This window comes from Homalodisca vitripennis, chromosome 3 (assembly GCF_021130785.1).
Source record: "Homalodisca vitripennis isolate AUS2020 chromosome 3, UT_GWSS_2.1, whole genome shotgun sequence".
Taxonomy (NCBI): domain Eukaryota; kingdom Metazoa; phylum Arthropoda; class Insecta; order Hemiptera; family Cicadellidae; genus Homalodisca; species Homalodisca vitripennis.
Window position 1 is genome coordinate 157920658 of NC_060209.1, and position 14262 is coordinate 157934919.

The window sequence follows — 14262 nt, forward strand, 5'->3', positions numbered from 1 at the left end:
GAAAAAAAAAAAAAAAAGCTATAAAATAGCAAGTACTGACCTTCATACAATAGGGGCGGAACACAGCCCCTACACATGTGTTATTGCAATGCTCACTTTTTAAATATTTACCCCAAACGGAAGAAAGACCTTAATAGTGGCCTATTTACAATACAATACTCCATAATAAAATACACTCTGTTTACAATTTTTTTTATTATACTTGTTTCGGAAATGCTTTATCCCATCAACTTTAGACAGTTGTGTGTGTCCCTAGGTTTTTATTAGGATTTTGTCAAAAAATGTACAAATACTAATATTAAAAATGCTAGACATTGCATAATTTATTTTTATTAAATGGGATAACTGGTGTATACAATTGATTTATACAAAATAATCAAGAAAAAAGTTAAAATTATGTTTTACAATTTCTACATAATTGTTTCATAATTCAAGCAATATGACATAAAATGAAATAAAAGTCTCATGAGTACCATTAATAGTGTTTATATATGTTTCGTTAATTTCATTTTTAGCTGTGTTTAAGGAAAAAAAGAATAAAAAACATATTTTAAATGTCTTTATTTAATCCATTTTAAGTAATATTTATCACTGTTACTACTCTATTGATACAATATTAATAAATGGAAGTATATTTATTGTCAGTAATATTAAAAATATGTATTTATATCTAATCTAAAGCTGTAACTATTTTGAGCAACTCATTTATGCTAAGCTCAAAATAAATGCTCAAGCATATAACTCAGTGTTTAACACTGAACATATAACACTGAAGTAAATAATACTGTGAAGATCTGCTAGCCATGTGAGCTCTGAATGTTACAATACTAATATTTACAATCATACGTCCGGCAGTTCTCTTGTCTGCATTAGTTTCTTGAAGTATTCCACAGACTTTCTCTTCTCTCTTGGCCGTTTTGAGTCACTGAAATCTACATTGTGGATACCAAATCTTTCCCTGGAACACAACATTTTTATTCATCCACAGTGGTTTATCAACATATTTGTAAGCTTTCCGAACAATTTCATTGCTAAATAATGATTGCCAGTTAGTTTTTTCATAATCTTAACTAAGGACAACAATAAAATTATAACAATAATAACATTCAGTTTTTACACAACACACACTCCACAAGAAATATTTAGTCACTGTTAGGTTTAGATCAAGCTAGCAAAAAAAATTTACCACATTCTGTAGAATTTATAATTTAGTCATACAGAATCAAGCTGGTTGCTTGAATTGTGCAGTTTACAGTTTGTACAGTTGTTGTCAATAGACAAAATCCTTGAATTACATAAATGCTCAGCTTTTATGAATATTATCAATAAAATAATCCTTGGATTGTATAAATATTAGAGCAAAAGGTTGTTTACTTTCTTCTGAGTTTATGGTTCAATCAGACTTAACCCTTTCCATTGTGATGTCACTGCTCCCCATTGTATCACTTCCACTCGCATGTCACCACTCCAGTGACACTGTGTTATTCAGCTTAATTGATATATATACAGTTATATAACTTATCAATCCACTTATCAAAAACAAAAAGCATGGGGTGCCTCATGCATCAATTATCTATTTCTTACACATACTTAAAATTAGACAGTCTAGTAAAAATTCAAAAAATGGGAATTGCGGAAATTTGCCTGATTATCAAGCAGCAATCAAAGAAATTTACTTTTCTATCATGAGCATTAATATAGTGTGAAATTGTAAGGAGATCTTTAAAAAATATGACATGAAGTAATATACTTTCTCTATTTTGGGCATATTTAAACAGAAGAAACTTTTGGAAAAGCCAACTGGGTCTAAGACAGGCCTTGAACACTAGTTTAGAACTATCAGTAGAGATGAGCTGAGAAGCTTATCAGAATCAACAGAAACATGTTAATTGCTTGGTTGAATATAATACTTGGCCAAAGAGAGACACATGAATATGCGCGTGGATTTTGTAACTATCACACTATGATATGTATGATAAATGTTTGTGACAGTAAAAAAACATGATTAATGAGTTAATTAACTGTAAACTTACGAATATCCAGCCATCCATTCAAAGTTGTCCAAGATACTCCAAACTGTATAGCCAATTACATTGCATCCGTCTTCATGAATGGCTTTTAGCATTTCTTCCAAGTAATCCTAAGATAAATAAAATCATTCAAATAAAAGAGTTTTTCATCTCTGAAAGTAGTACTATGTGAGTAAAGATTGTCAGTTTAGAATGTTCATAATAACTAAGCATGTAAGGAAACTGCAAAACATGAAAAATGTGGCATCTGTTATGGCAACAGTCTATTTTGTTCAGCCCTTCTTTGGCCCTAACAACTATGCAACTCTCAGCACAACTAAACTTGTCGATCATAACAGATTTTTAGTTCAGATAGTAAATGTTAGCATTATTGCTTTCTTTACAGCCCCAGATTCTATTCTGGAAATGTTTACCTTAAATCTATTGCTATATCTATTAAATTTCTATTATAAAAACTTATCACTGTTCACAAATTAATTTTAAATGCTACTGAAAAGTAATTTTTTTCAAACAAGTATATGCATTTTTATATCAGATTGCCAAATAATTTAGTAGTGTGTAATCTTAAACATTAAATACCTCTTCAAATAAAAACTCAATTTATTAGATTAAAAAAAGATTTTCAATATTAAATTTAGTTTTTACCAGATTTTTTGAAGTATATACTTGAAACTTATGTACCACATAATTTTTTACTAATATGATAATATTTTATACTCACGTGAAAATACTGTATTCTGTCAACATCATCGAGAGCACCATCTGAGCTGTAGCCGTTCTCAGTGACAAACACTGGAGGGTTGTTGTATTCTGTCCGTATTCTGTTCAGTAGGGCTCTAAATCCCCAAGGGACCACCTGATAACACGGCAACCGACAACATCTTATTAGATTTACATGACATTAAAAAAGGGTTTTGTTTTTAAACTACAATACGAAAATGTGTTTTAATTTACTACTAAACAGGGTATACCAAATTGTATGCACACTAAAGCAATCTTGGAAACTTAAGAAATTAAAAAATTAGAGACATTAAAAATTATTTAAAGTGAGCATCATTTCTAGAATCAAATACTTTAATGTATATAGTTCTGTTGTAGAATAAGACCTATGTATATGTGTGCAAATACAGAAAGGAAGTTTACACTAAGTAGGTGTAATTCATTCCTGATAAATATTTGGATTTCTGACTTTTAAAAAATGTTGGTATTATTTTTAAATACTGTACTTTTGTTGTATTCTGTAAATTTGATAAATGTATTTTTAGTTTATACTATCCAGATTAAATTATCATGTAAAAAAATGTGTTTATGTGAGTTCCATTTATGAATTAAATTGTTTGCATAAAATCACATTATTTATAAAGTTATCTCCATGCTCTTTATTTTATGTTTTGAAAAATATACAGTGTATCACAACTAATGATTGTATAAGAAATATTGAGTTGGGTCTTCAATATTCTTTTTGAAGTTAAATTTAAAAAATCATATTTAAACTTTTTTCTCTTTAAAGTAATAGTGTAGACAAATTTAATACAGTTTCTAATTAAAGTTATTTAGTTAAACAACAAAACAAATTATAGCTTTTTATAAGCATTAATAACTATTAAATGAATTTTGTATATTAAATGCTGAAACATCTCTTAAAACTGGTATTGCAGTTTTAAGATATGCCTCTGATGAAAGGCTTAACAGTTTGTGAATTGGTTACAAACTTATCATCTAACAATGGTAGGACTAGAGTTATCTCTTATATTACATTGAATTCTTTACATTTTTTTGAAAAACACATTATTTATCTCCTGTTTTTTTATCTTTTTAATGAATAGAATAAAACTCATTATATGTCACTCTCTGAGAATGATTTCCATACAAGCATGTTTTTTTGCATGCTTGTTGATTGATTAGCTAGTCTCCTGCCTGTCTAGCCAGTCAATGTATCTTCCAAAATAGATTGACCTCTATAACAATTTCAAAGTAAGTGGACTCTTAATTTTCTATTTTTTTCTTTTTATTTCACAAATAAAACATTATGATACCTTTAACCACAATGATTTTGCTGTCTTCCAGGCAGGATCACAACTTAGAACAGATCCGGAGTCCCTGTCCAATGAAGGATCCAGGTCCTACTAGTCCTGAAGTTGCATATCTGCTTGTGTAGTGGTTCAAACCAAAAAAATCTGAACTTCCTAAAATGAGTTACATCCTTAAGTATACTGATTTAACAACAAATAATTATTAAAATAAAAAGCTTTTTAAAATAATCCAAAATAAAATATAAATGAGGACCATTATTTTAGTGTGAGCTTTTAGTTGTGATGTTTCCAGAGATAGTTTTCTTGTTGTGATATTATTATTTTCTGACCCTGAATGCTTTATATTTTACATTGTTTCATTAATTTGAGATTATTTTGTTTCCTTAAAGAATTATATTATTTATTTACAAATTGTAAATGTATATTAAAAAGTCACATACTATAATAATGCGATAATTATTTTATTTAGTTATTTTTTAACTATAAAAAATTGTTTGAATTAGAATTTAGTTTGTATGTTTAATTAGAATACGATTTCAAGCATATTGATTTGATTGCTATTTACATATTTATGTCAGAACACATACATCTATTTGTTTATCTTTTCTGTGTTAACTTATTAAAAAATTGCCCTAAACTTTACCCTGATCTAATCCAAATTGACATGTACAGTTTTCCCGCTAGGCTCATATCTAAGGACAGTGACAAAATGAGATCCTTTCTTTTATTATAATAATAAACTTGCTATATACATTTATATTCTGTATATAGCACTTGTGTTAAGGCTCAACTAAAAAAATGTTATTATTTTGTTTAGTCAGTATTGACAATGATGATACAAATATTAGTAGTCAAATGAGAGCTATGTGACTGCTATAAATTATACTCATTGCTGTGCTGGCCGTATCACCAACTCTGCTTGACTATCCACACACACACTGTAGCCAAAGGAGTCCTCCCAATCTCAAATAAAAATCTTATTCCAAGATATTATGAAATAAATTATGTAACCTGCTTCGCAGGGATAGTCACAATGGTAGCAGGCAAAATAAACTATGCACATGTCAGACAACAAACTTCAGAGTTTAATTTATTTTGGTTACAAAATTCTGTTTTGTTTTTTTAAGGCTACTAATAAGGGGTTTATAGTCCCTCCTTTTAATAATTATTGTTATATGTTATATAATATAGTAATAGTTATATTGTTACTATAACTAGTATAAAACGAATTTAACATTTTCCAATATAATTTTTTATTTTGTGCAAGGCCTTTCTGAATCAAAGATTCCATCATCAGGCACTTCATTGAACTTCACTGATGGTGCCACATATCACAAGGGCCAGTGCATTTAATCCTTGAATATTTTACCCCAAACTGTGCAAGAACCATAAGGGAATTTTGTGGATATTTTAAGTTTACAAATTTAAATGTAAAAGTAAAAAAAACCCAGACAGTTAGATTTGTTAGGCAAGGTCAGTGAGTACACCTTGCCTAACAGCTGCAGTTATCAGCAGGTTGTATCATAAGTGCTGAGCTGGTCATAATGAGATCAAGCAACAGTAGTTAATTTGACAAATTAAAAATTACTGCACTTGTATTCTTGATTTAAGTTGTATTAGTTGGTTGGTTTAGTTTTTGTTGTAGATGTATTTTAATTTTACATGAGAAAAATTATTTTCTTAAGCTTTACTTATGCTAGATATGACATGGCTGTAATGATTCGGCTTAGGTCAGTTATGTGAAAGTCAATTAATTGAACAATTTTCTTACATCTTCAAATTAGGATGTATAATAACTCTGTGTGAGGATCACTTACAGTACTCAAGGTAAGCTGTAGTTAATAGGTAGTTTGTTGATTTTACTTCCAATATCACTATGAGTATTGGCAGGTAGCCATGTTGTTTTGTTGTTTTAACAATTAAATATTAACAGGAGCCATTGAATATTTAATGCAGTCCCTTTTTACCTTTTATTTCCTCGATTTCCTCCTGAGTGAACGTCGGCAGGCGTGAACAGGACCGCCCCTCCCTCTTGCTGTTATAGTCCACTCTTTCTCTTACAATTTTGGGGTAGTCTCCTTCTCTTGAGAAAATGGGGTGAGCAAAGATTCCACACTGTTTTAACATATATCTAGTATCATAAGAATTAAATACAAATTATCATTTATGTGTCATGCAGGGAACTAATGATTACAATTAATGTTAATACATGTTATATTATAGTTATACCATTATAAATTTTAAATTAAATTTAGTGTACTACCATATATACAGAAACTGTATGTTATACTACTAATAGATTTGAACTAAAAATATAAAATATTTACAATGAAAATTTAACAAACAAATGAACAGTTTTAAAGAATTGATTTTTACAGTTACATGAATACAGATTTATACTTAACTGGCACTTCAGTTTTTAAAGAATCAATGATACTTGGAATTTTTTCCTAATTAATTAATTAAAGTAATTTTCCTGCCTTTCAGTTGACAATTTCTTAAATATAATGTGTATGCAATCTCATTAAAACAAAAAGTTATTTGTATTTCAACAAATATATTTTATTTAGTTTTTTTTAATATTTTTATCTTTTATAAATGGTTAATCAAACTAAGCCAATTCCCAACTGCAACTATGAAGCTTTAAATGTGAAAAATTTGAGTTTATTGACTTAAAAACAATAATTACAATTTTTTTCTAAAACAGGTTCCAAACCATTTATTTACACTAGAACAGCCACAATTTAAATCTTAAAATACAAGCACTGTCAAAGAGAGCATCCCAGAGCTTGTACCCTTTGTAATGAGGTCCATGCCTCTCAGATTCTCTTGTAGTTCCCAACTGCAAGAGCAAACCTACTGTATCTCTCCCTACAGCTATCACTTACAGAGTTCCAAAACGTAATTGGAAGTTTCACACATTATTTTAAACATTAATTACATTCTAATTTTTGTTACCTCAAATTCCATAGATCTCACAGCAGCAACTTTATCTTCAGTTGTATTGTTTAAAGCTCTCTTGAATGCAGCATTTAATGTAATACCAATTCGACCTGGACAGTGTTTAAAAAATTAATGTTTGTAATTCTTATTCTCTTATTAATACAACAAAGACTTCATAACCTTATATTTAATTTGTAAAAGCATTTCTCCTTCAGTCACACATATAACTATTATTTATTCCGATATTAATTATTGATAAGTCAAAGAAACGCCATTGTTGCCAAAACATTTTGTGAAAATTATTAATTTTCCTTTGAAGTAGTTATTTCACAAATAATTTATTATTTTTGTACTAACATTATCAACAAAATACCCAGTGTACAATAGTTCGACTGTGAGAATGACCAGCTAGAACGTGGTCAATAACACTCAACTCTTATTTATGTTGGCAAAGCATTCAACATACATAAAAATTGTAACAACTTTAAATTGGATAAAATGTATATTTCTGTAAAGTACTAGAGATGAGGATAAGATTTATCACTCAATATAATATCGAGCAATTTATTATTAACTATTCAGTAAAGTTAAAAATACAAAACACTATTTCCACCAAACACACAACTCTGAGAGCATTATCATCAATGCAAATACTACTAGAAATCAGATTGTTTGTTAAGATATCTTCACTAACAGGAGACTTATTACAAACCCTTTAACTAATTTTATAAACGTAAAATTAAACATTTGTTAGAAGGAATAGATAAAACTCATAGGAATACTATGTAAACACAATACCAAAAGAATGAACGTAACAAACATCAGTAGTGTGCTTGTTGTCAACTTCATGGCTGCAGACTACTGAACAATGAAATCAGAGACAACCAAAAAGTCCTTATTTTGATTCAGCAAACCTCCTAAATGTGTTCTACTGAAATTGTGAAGCTTTTGTTATAATCTACAGACAGTAAAGTAAAAAAATCTAAGCATCCGTACAGTAAGAACGTTGAAGTTAAAAGGGTCAACAAGCAAATCAAAGAGCTTCTGAATAAGTATATTCAGCAACAGATAAACTACAATAATTCTTCTCACAGTTCAGAGGCAATAATATGTTTGAGGAGAATTTACAAAAATACAGAATTGATGGAGTATTGGCCTTCAAGTTTGGTTGGACAAATAAGAGTTGCTGAAATTTAATTTAATTAATTTTTTGTCACATGTGTTTATTTTGAAGCTAAGGAAGGCAATGCTCACAAGTTTCCCAGCATAAAGTTAACAATTTTTATACCATTTTAAAATTTTCATCAGATATTTAGATTTAAAACACATTATAAGAAACAATGTACCTTTCTGGGAAGCTCTGAACGTTGTATCGTACAGCCTGTATGCTTTAGCATGGGCTTTGAGGAGTGTATGAACTGCCAAGTAATCCGCCACTCCATGTTGGTACAACATGGGTGCGTACTTCCCCTCTCCATATCCACCAATTACTTCTAGTGGTTCATTGATAGTAATCCACCACTTTACCTGAAAAGTACAATTTTCAGACTTTGAGCTCATGTAAGGATGTCACTTTACTAATAATTGGTACAAATTAAAGCAATAACACGTTAAATCAACCTAGCAATAATAAAGTTTAGAAGAAGGCTTACACATTTTGATTAATTTACAGAATATTTGTAATGTTTTATTTTAAATAAATACAAACCTTGTCACCAAATTCCTTAAACATAACTCTGGCATATTTCTGGAAGTAATCAGCCATAAGAGGATTGACCCATCCTCCAAGTTCCTGTAGAGGCTGTGGAAGATCCCAATGGTAAAGTGTTGCCTGAAACATTGATTTATGTACTGGAATATGATATATGACTCACATTAAAATGTGAGTACCAAGCAAACCTTTAATATACAAGGAAGAAGTATGCCACACTAAATGTCATAACAAGCTTCGCTGAGGTTGCATAACAAATTTCTAATCAATAAGTCATTTCATTTTCGAGATTTCCTGTGGACATATAGACAGAAAGTCAGAAGAAAAAACAAAAAAGAAGTTGACAAGAAGATGATGCTTCATAAAACTCATTCTTGTAGAAATTAAATTTCATGCAAAATTTTAAATCTACACATGAAATTTTTCTCAACATATCTTGCGATATGATACATTCATACTTTTGTACATTCAATTTGGTTTTATATAAATGTTTAAATAATAAAAATCTACACAACAAGAGAATATAAAATAATGTATGTTTTGAGATAGTTAGGCTACACGTGTAAATACATCATATCTTTGAATCTCTTATGGACGTATTAAGTTTCTTTACAAATTTATTTATACTTCTATTTTCTCGTTGCAAAATATCAAGTCAATAGGTCAGTTTATTTCCAAGATATTGTGTGGGTGGACAGTCCGACAGACATAAATTAAATTTCTCCAGTCCTACGAGTGATAGGCTTCAGTGAAGCTCAGGCATTTGAGCTATTTTATTAGACTAATAGTAAAGATATAACTTACAATCTTCTTTCAGTTAAAACAAAATATAAAAGCAGAGACAACCAACTTAATAGTAAATATAATTTAAATCAAATCATACAAAAAAAACTTATACTGTATTCTTATTGAACATTGTATTCTATATTGTTGAAATGATCGGCTGATATAAATCATCTGTTTGGTTAAAAAAACCAGCGGAATAAAACAAAAAAAGTTACAGTAATGACAAAAAGATAGAATTTGTCCTCTATTTAGTGATATAAGTAACTGCTTAATATAGTTTGGACTGCCACCGAAAGATCACATAGGAATGTGCCTACACAAAAACATGACCACTGCAGTATGATGAGGTTGCTGACAGAGACTTTCACATGAAACCATGCAGAAGGGTTGATCATATTGATTGAGAATTCGTAGTTACAGTGCAAACATCAAAACCAGATATAATACTAAAAATGTGTACACTTACCACAGGCTCAATTCCATTGGCCTTCAATTGATCTATCAGTCTGTGGTAATAGCCAAGACCAGCTTTGCTCACAACGTTGTCATAACCAGTGGGCAGCACTCGACTCCAGCTGATTGAGAATCTGTAGTGATTGAACTGAAAATATAATTAACAAGTAATTACAATCACACACTCATCAAAGTTTAGATCCTCTCAAAATTTCTACAATAACCGACTAGAATACCAAAAATTGGAAACTGAATATTTTCATGCATGTTTTCTAGATGTCAAATTTACTTATGCATTTTCCATAAAGTGGTCAATGATGCACTTTTTACCAAATCGTTATCACATGAATATTTAACAAGTTTTGTTCATTAGTAACCCAGAAGTTAACCCAGCAGGGATCACTTCTGGCTGGTTTATACCTACCAGTTGAACCCACCACTGGGCACAGCAAAAACCGATGTGCTACTTCAATCTGGGCAACCTTATGGATGTCCAGTAGCGGCACATCACTAACCGCAAATGTTGAGATTCTGGGATTCATGGGCAATTCGATAGGTCTAGCCTACTGTGGAGGATGGCTGTTGGAGTTGGTGGGGTTTGTTCCCTTACCTCAGAGGCTCTTGTTAACCTCAACAAGGGTATGCCACCCCCTGCCTACTTTGACTGGAGAGGCTGGTTCACAGCTGGCCTCCCTTCTTCCGGGATGACTTTGAGATGTAGTGCCCTTATTCTTTCTCATGGATCTCGATAGGAGGCGGCCCCCACTCCCTAACCTTACCCATCCTGAATATCCTATAACTCCGGAAGCAGCCAAAGGTCCTTACAGGACTAAGTGCAATTTATAAGCTTCTTGTCCTAAGAGAACAAAAAAAAAAAGAAAAAAAAAACCCAGAAGTTAAAAAAACAATTATTTTGCCACTGTGGAGTACATAACGTTACAATAACGTTACTTAACAATACATAACGTTTTTTTAATGAAATTGTAAATTTAGTCACAAGGGCAAAAATTAATATTTTTATATACCAGCTCAAGCTTAACCCTTGGACTTTCAGTCCACTAATTCACTGCTTGACCGAAATTTCAGGTAGTTGTTTCTCTAGTCAGGGGTAGTGGCCCCCCCCTGGTATTTCAATGTCTACGCTTGATTGATGATTCTATAACCATGTATGTCATTCTGACTCGTATATTGAAAGGGCACTATATGAGTTTTTGGCAACTGGGTTTTAAACGCAATTCTCAAACACTTACAATGTTTGCCCAGTTTTATATATCAATTTTTGTTTTATTAGAGAAACTTTCTTGCAAATGTACCGTTTTAGTATGTAATTTAGACTAAACGTTTTAAAACATAATTTTACCTTATCTAATATTAAGAATATGTCAACTAAATTCCGTATTTTGATGTTTGGTTGTACCAAATGCACTAGTATATCAATAAACAGATAAATATCAGCTAAAATGGCATTGATATTTGGATAACAAATCTAAACAATGTTTGCTATGTTTTGCAAATAGTGAAATTAAGAAATTATTTTAGTTCCTTATTTGGAAAAATAAAATCTTTTTATGTATTTTATTGCTCAAACTGATTCATTATTGAAGTTAAATTTTACACAAATTACAATGAAATGGCACTCATTGTATTTTAAAACAGTAAGTTTATGTCACAGTTCTAAGATACAATACAAGTAAACAAAATTGATAGTTACACTATCTAGTGATAGTTTTACAAATAGTTGAACAATTCATTCAATGAAAGTAATAACTTCTGTAATGTCCTTGACTAATATCTATTAATACCAGGTGGAGAAAAATATCATCAATTATCTTTTTAGTACTAGGTAAGAAAAGTGTAACTTCCGCATGTATCTAAAATACATGTTTTATAAACAAAATGACAGAAACGTTTCATGAGTGTTTCATCTTCCGTTTAGTACAGCGTCTGGAATCTGGCATTGTCAAACACTTAACTCCTGGAATCTCACCCCCCCCCCCCCCCACCCCCCCCCCCCCCCACCCCCCCCCCCCCCCACCCCCCCCCCCCCCCACCCCCCCCCCCCCCCACCCCCCCCCCCCCCCACAAATGAGCTCAGTAACTACTGCTGCGGCACTGTAAGGTAACTGTCAAAATTAACGTATTAAATAAAAGGCGAGTGAGGAAAAGTCATACCCACAGTGGGCGCTTAGCCGAGTTGTTGTATGTGTGAATTACTGAGTAAAACCAAGCTGAGAAAACTTTTTTTAAACAGTAAGGAAGCAATGCTTAGGTATATGGGACACCACTTACTACTCTTAACTATTTAGTAGTTATATATTCATTTTAGTAGTTATATTTATAGCCCTGAAAATACGCAAAGAAAAAAAACAAAAAAAAAACAAACAAACGAAAACATCTTTAGATAAGTTTAGTAAAAATGGTTTTTTGTCTGAATTTGCTCTTGAAACTAAGATCTATTCTGATCCTGACGAGAAAGCATTGTAGATGTGGGATTCAGTTCAAGAAGAAAATAAGATATACCTGTATTTTCCAAGGTTGTTAATTGATGCCGAAATACAAATATAGACTTTAGAATCTATAACTTTTGCAATGTTTTTGTTTATTGGGTTTTGAGGTATTGACATTGGCATCTGATTAGCTACAGGTAACATAATAGCAGCTTTGCTCCTCAGTTCAATGCAGTACCATGTGTTAGACACGGTCCTACCGCACAGTGAAGTAACCGAGTTTTCTACACATACTCGTCTTTACGTCTTTTGTTTTGTTGGATTTTGTGGGTAGGTATGGTTGGAAGGATGAGAGTACTTACTCATATAGTCTGAGCTTCTTTTTACGTTTGGTGTCTCTGATGTCAAAAGGATGCAAGGAGTGTATTTAGAAATGTTTTTCGTCACCGAAGTTTTTATTGCGATATCTTTAGACAGACGTAGAGTACAGATTCCTGGTGTCCAAGTGTCAGATTTTAGACGCTGCTTTAAGTGGAAGTTGATCTGGAGTATAACTCAATATTTGCAAGTGACGTATGTTTAATAAAAGTCATACTTTACTTTTGAAAAAATTGCTTTTATGATCAAGTACCATTAATTTTTGTTATGAAATGTCATTAAATGTTTAATATATAATGCACAGCATAATAAAAATTAACATATACTGTAATTTTATTTCAAAGTTAAACTTATAGTTTTAAAATGTGTACTATTCCTATCTGAAGTACAAAGATAAGTGCAGTATACGTTGTAAAATCAGATTAAAACTGGTTTATATGTAGATGAGGAGATTTTTAAGCATGTACTATACTGTATATGGTGAAGATATTATAATAATGAAGTTATAGAAAACATTTTTAACACATACTTAGCTTCAAAAATGAAAATAGAATTCTAAATACATTGGCAATTTATAATAGATAGTAGAGGTTTGAAGGAATATCTTGTGATCATGTTAATGTTATTCTAACGTGAATATGGACATACACACATACAGATAAAAGGTCGACTCAAAGTGAGGAACACACCGGTGAACTGGGTTAGAGATGAGTAATTAAGAAACAACCGATCAAGATAAAGTATGGATTTCTTATTGAAATTGACAGCAAGCGACAATTTATCAGAGTTAACCCTTGACTGAGTTTGAGGGAGATAACGCAAGTTTGAGGGTATCAAATCAAGCTGACATTGAACAATAGATAGCAGAGGACTGAACCAATCCATTCAACTTAGTCTAATGTAACTATAAAACAATCCATACTAAGTAAAGGAATCTGCTAATTCAAACCTATCCTACTTTAACCGCAGACAGGGGATAATTCGTTTCTCAAGTTCTACAAACTTCGAACTGCCTTATAACACTAATTGGCTAAATCAATAGGCAACATTACACTCCCACACAATGAATGGCAGAGCATTTGCCAATTATTATTCTTGAACTTATTTTCAATTGTTATTTACAGTAGAGTCCGAAAGAAAATTTTAAATTTAATAATGACAAACACGTTAACTATGTTTTTTATGTATTGTTTTCATAAAGTAATTTCAAGAAACTCTCTTTAATATTGTTTCAGTATGATTATTTTTGAAAAGTGTTAATAGATTTGTTTAATAACTTTTAGCCCAACAACTAGCATAACATATCGAAACTAAAGATATAGAGTTCTATGTTAGAAATTTTTTTGTTTAGTTTCTTTATTACAAAATAATATTATAAACTCTACTCGTGTATCGGTTTGGGCCACTTTCATGTCAGTATCGTCCGGAAAGGTAACTGGTATTAGCGCTAAACTCTCTTTAATATTGTTTTCAGTATGATT

General features: G+C 31.1%; 1 pseudogene; it reads right to left on the bottom strand.

The window, feature by feature from the left end:
• On the bottom strand, positions 1-10124 carry LOC124357706 (annotated as a pseudogene).
• Between the last annotated feature and the right edge of the window lie 4138 nt (positions 10125-14262).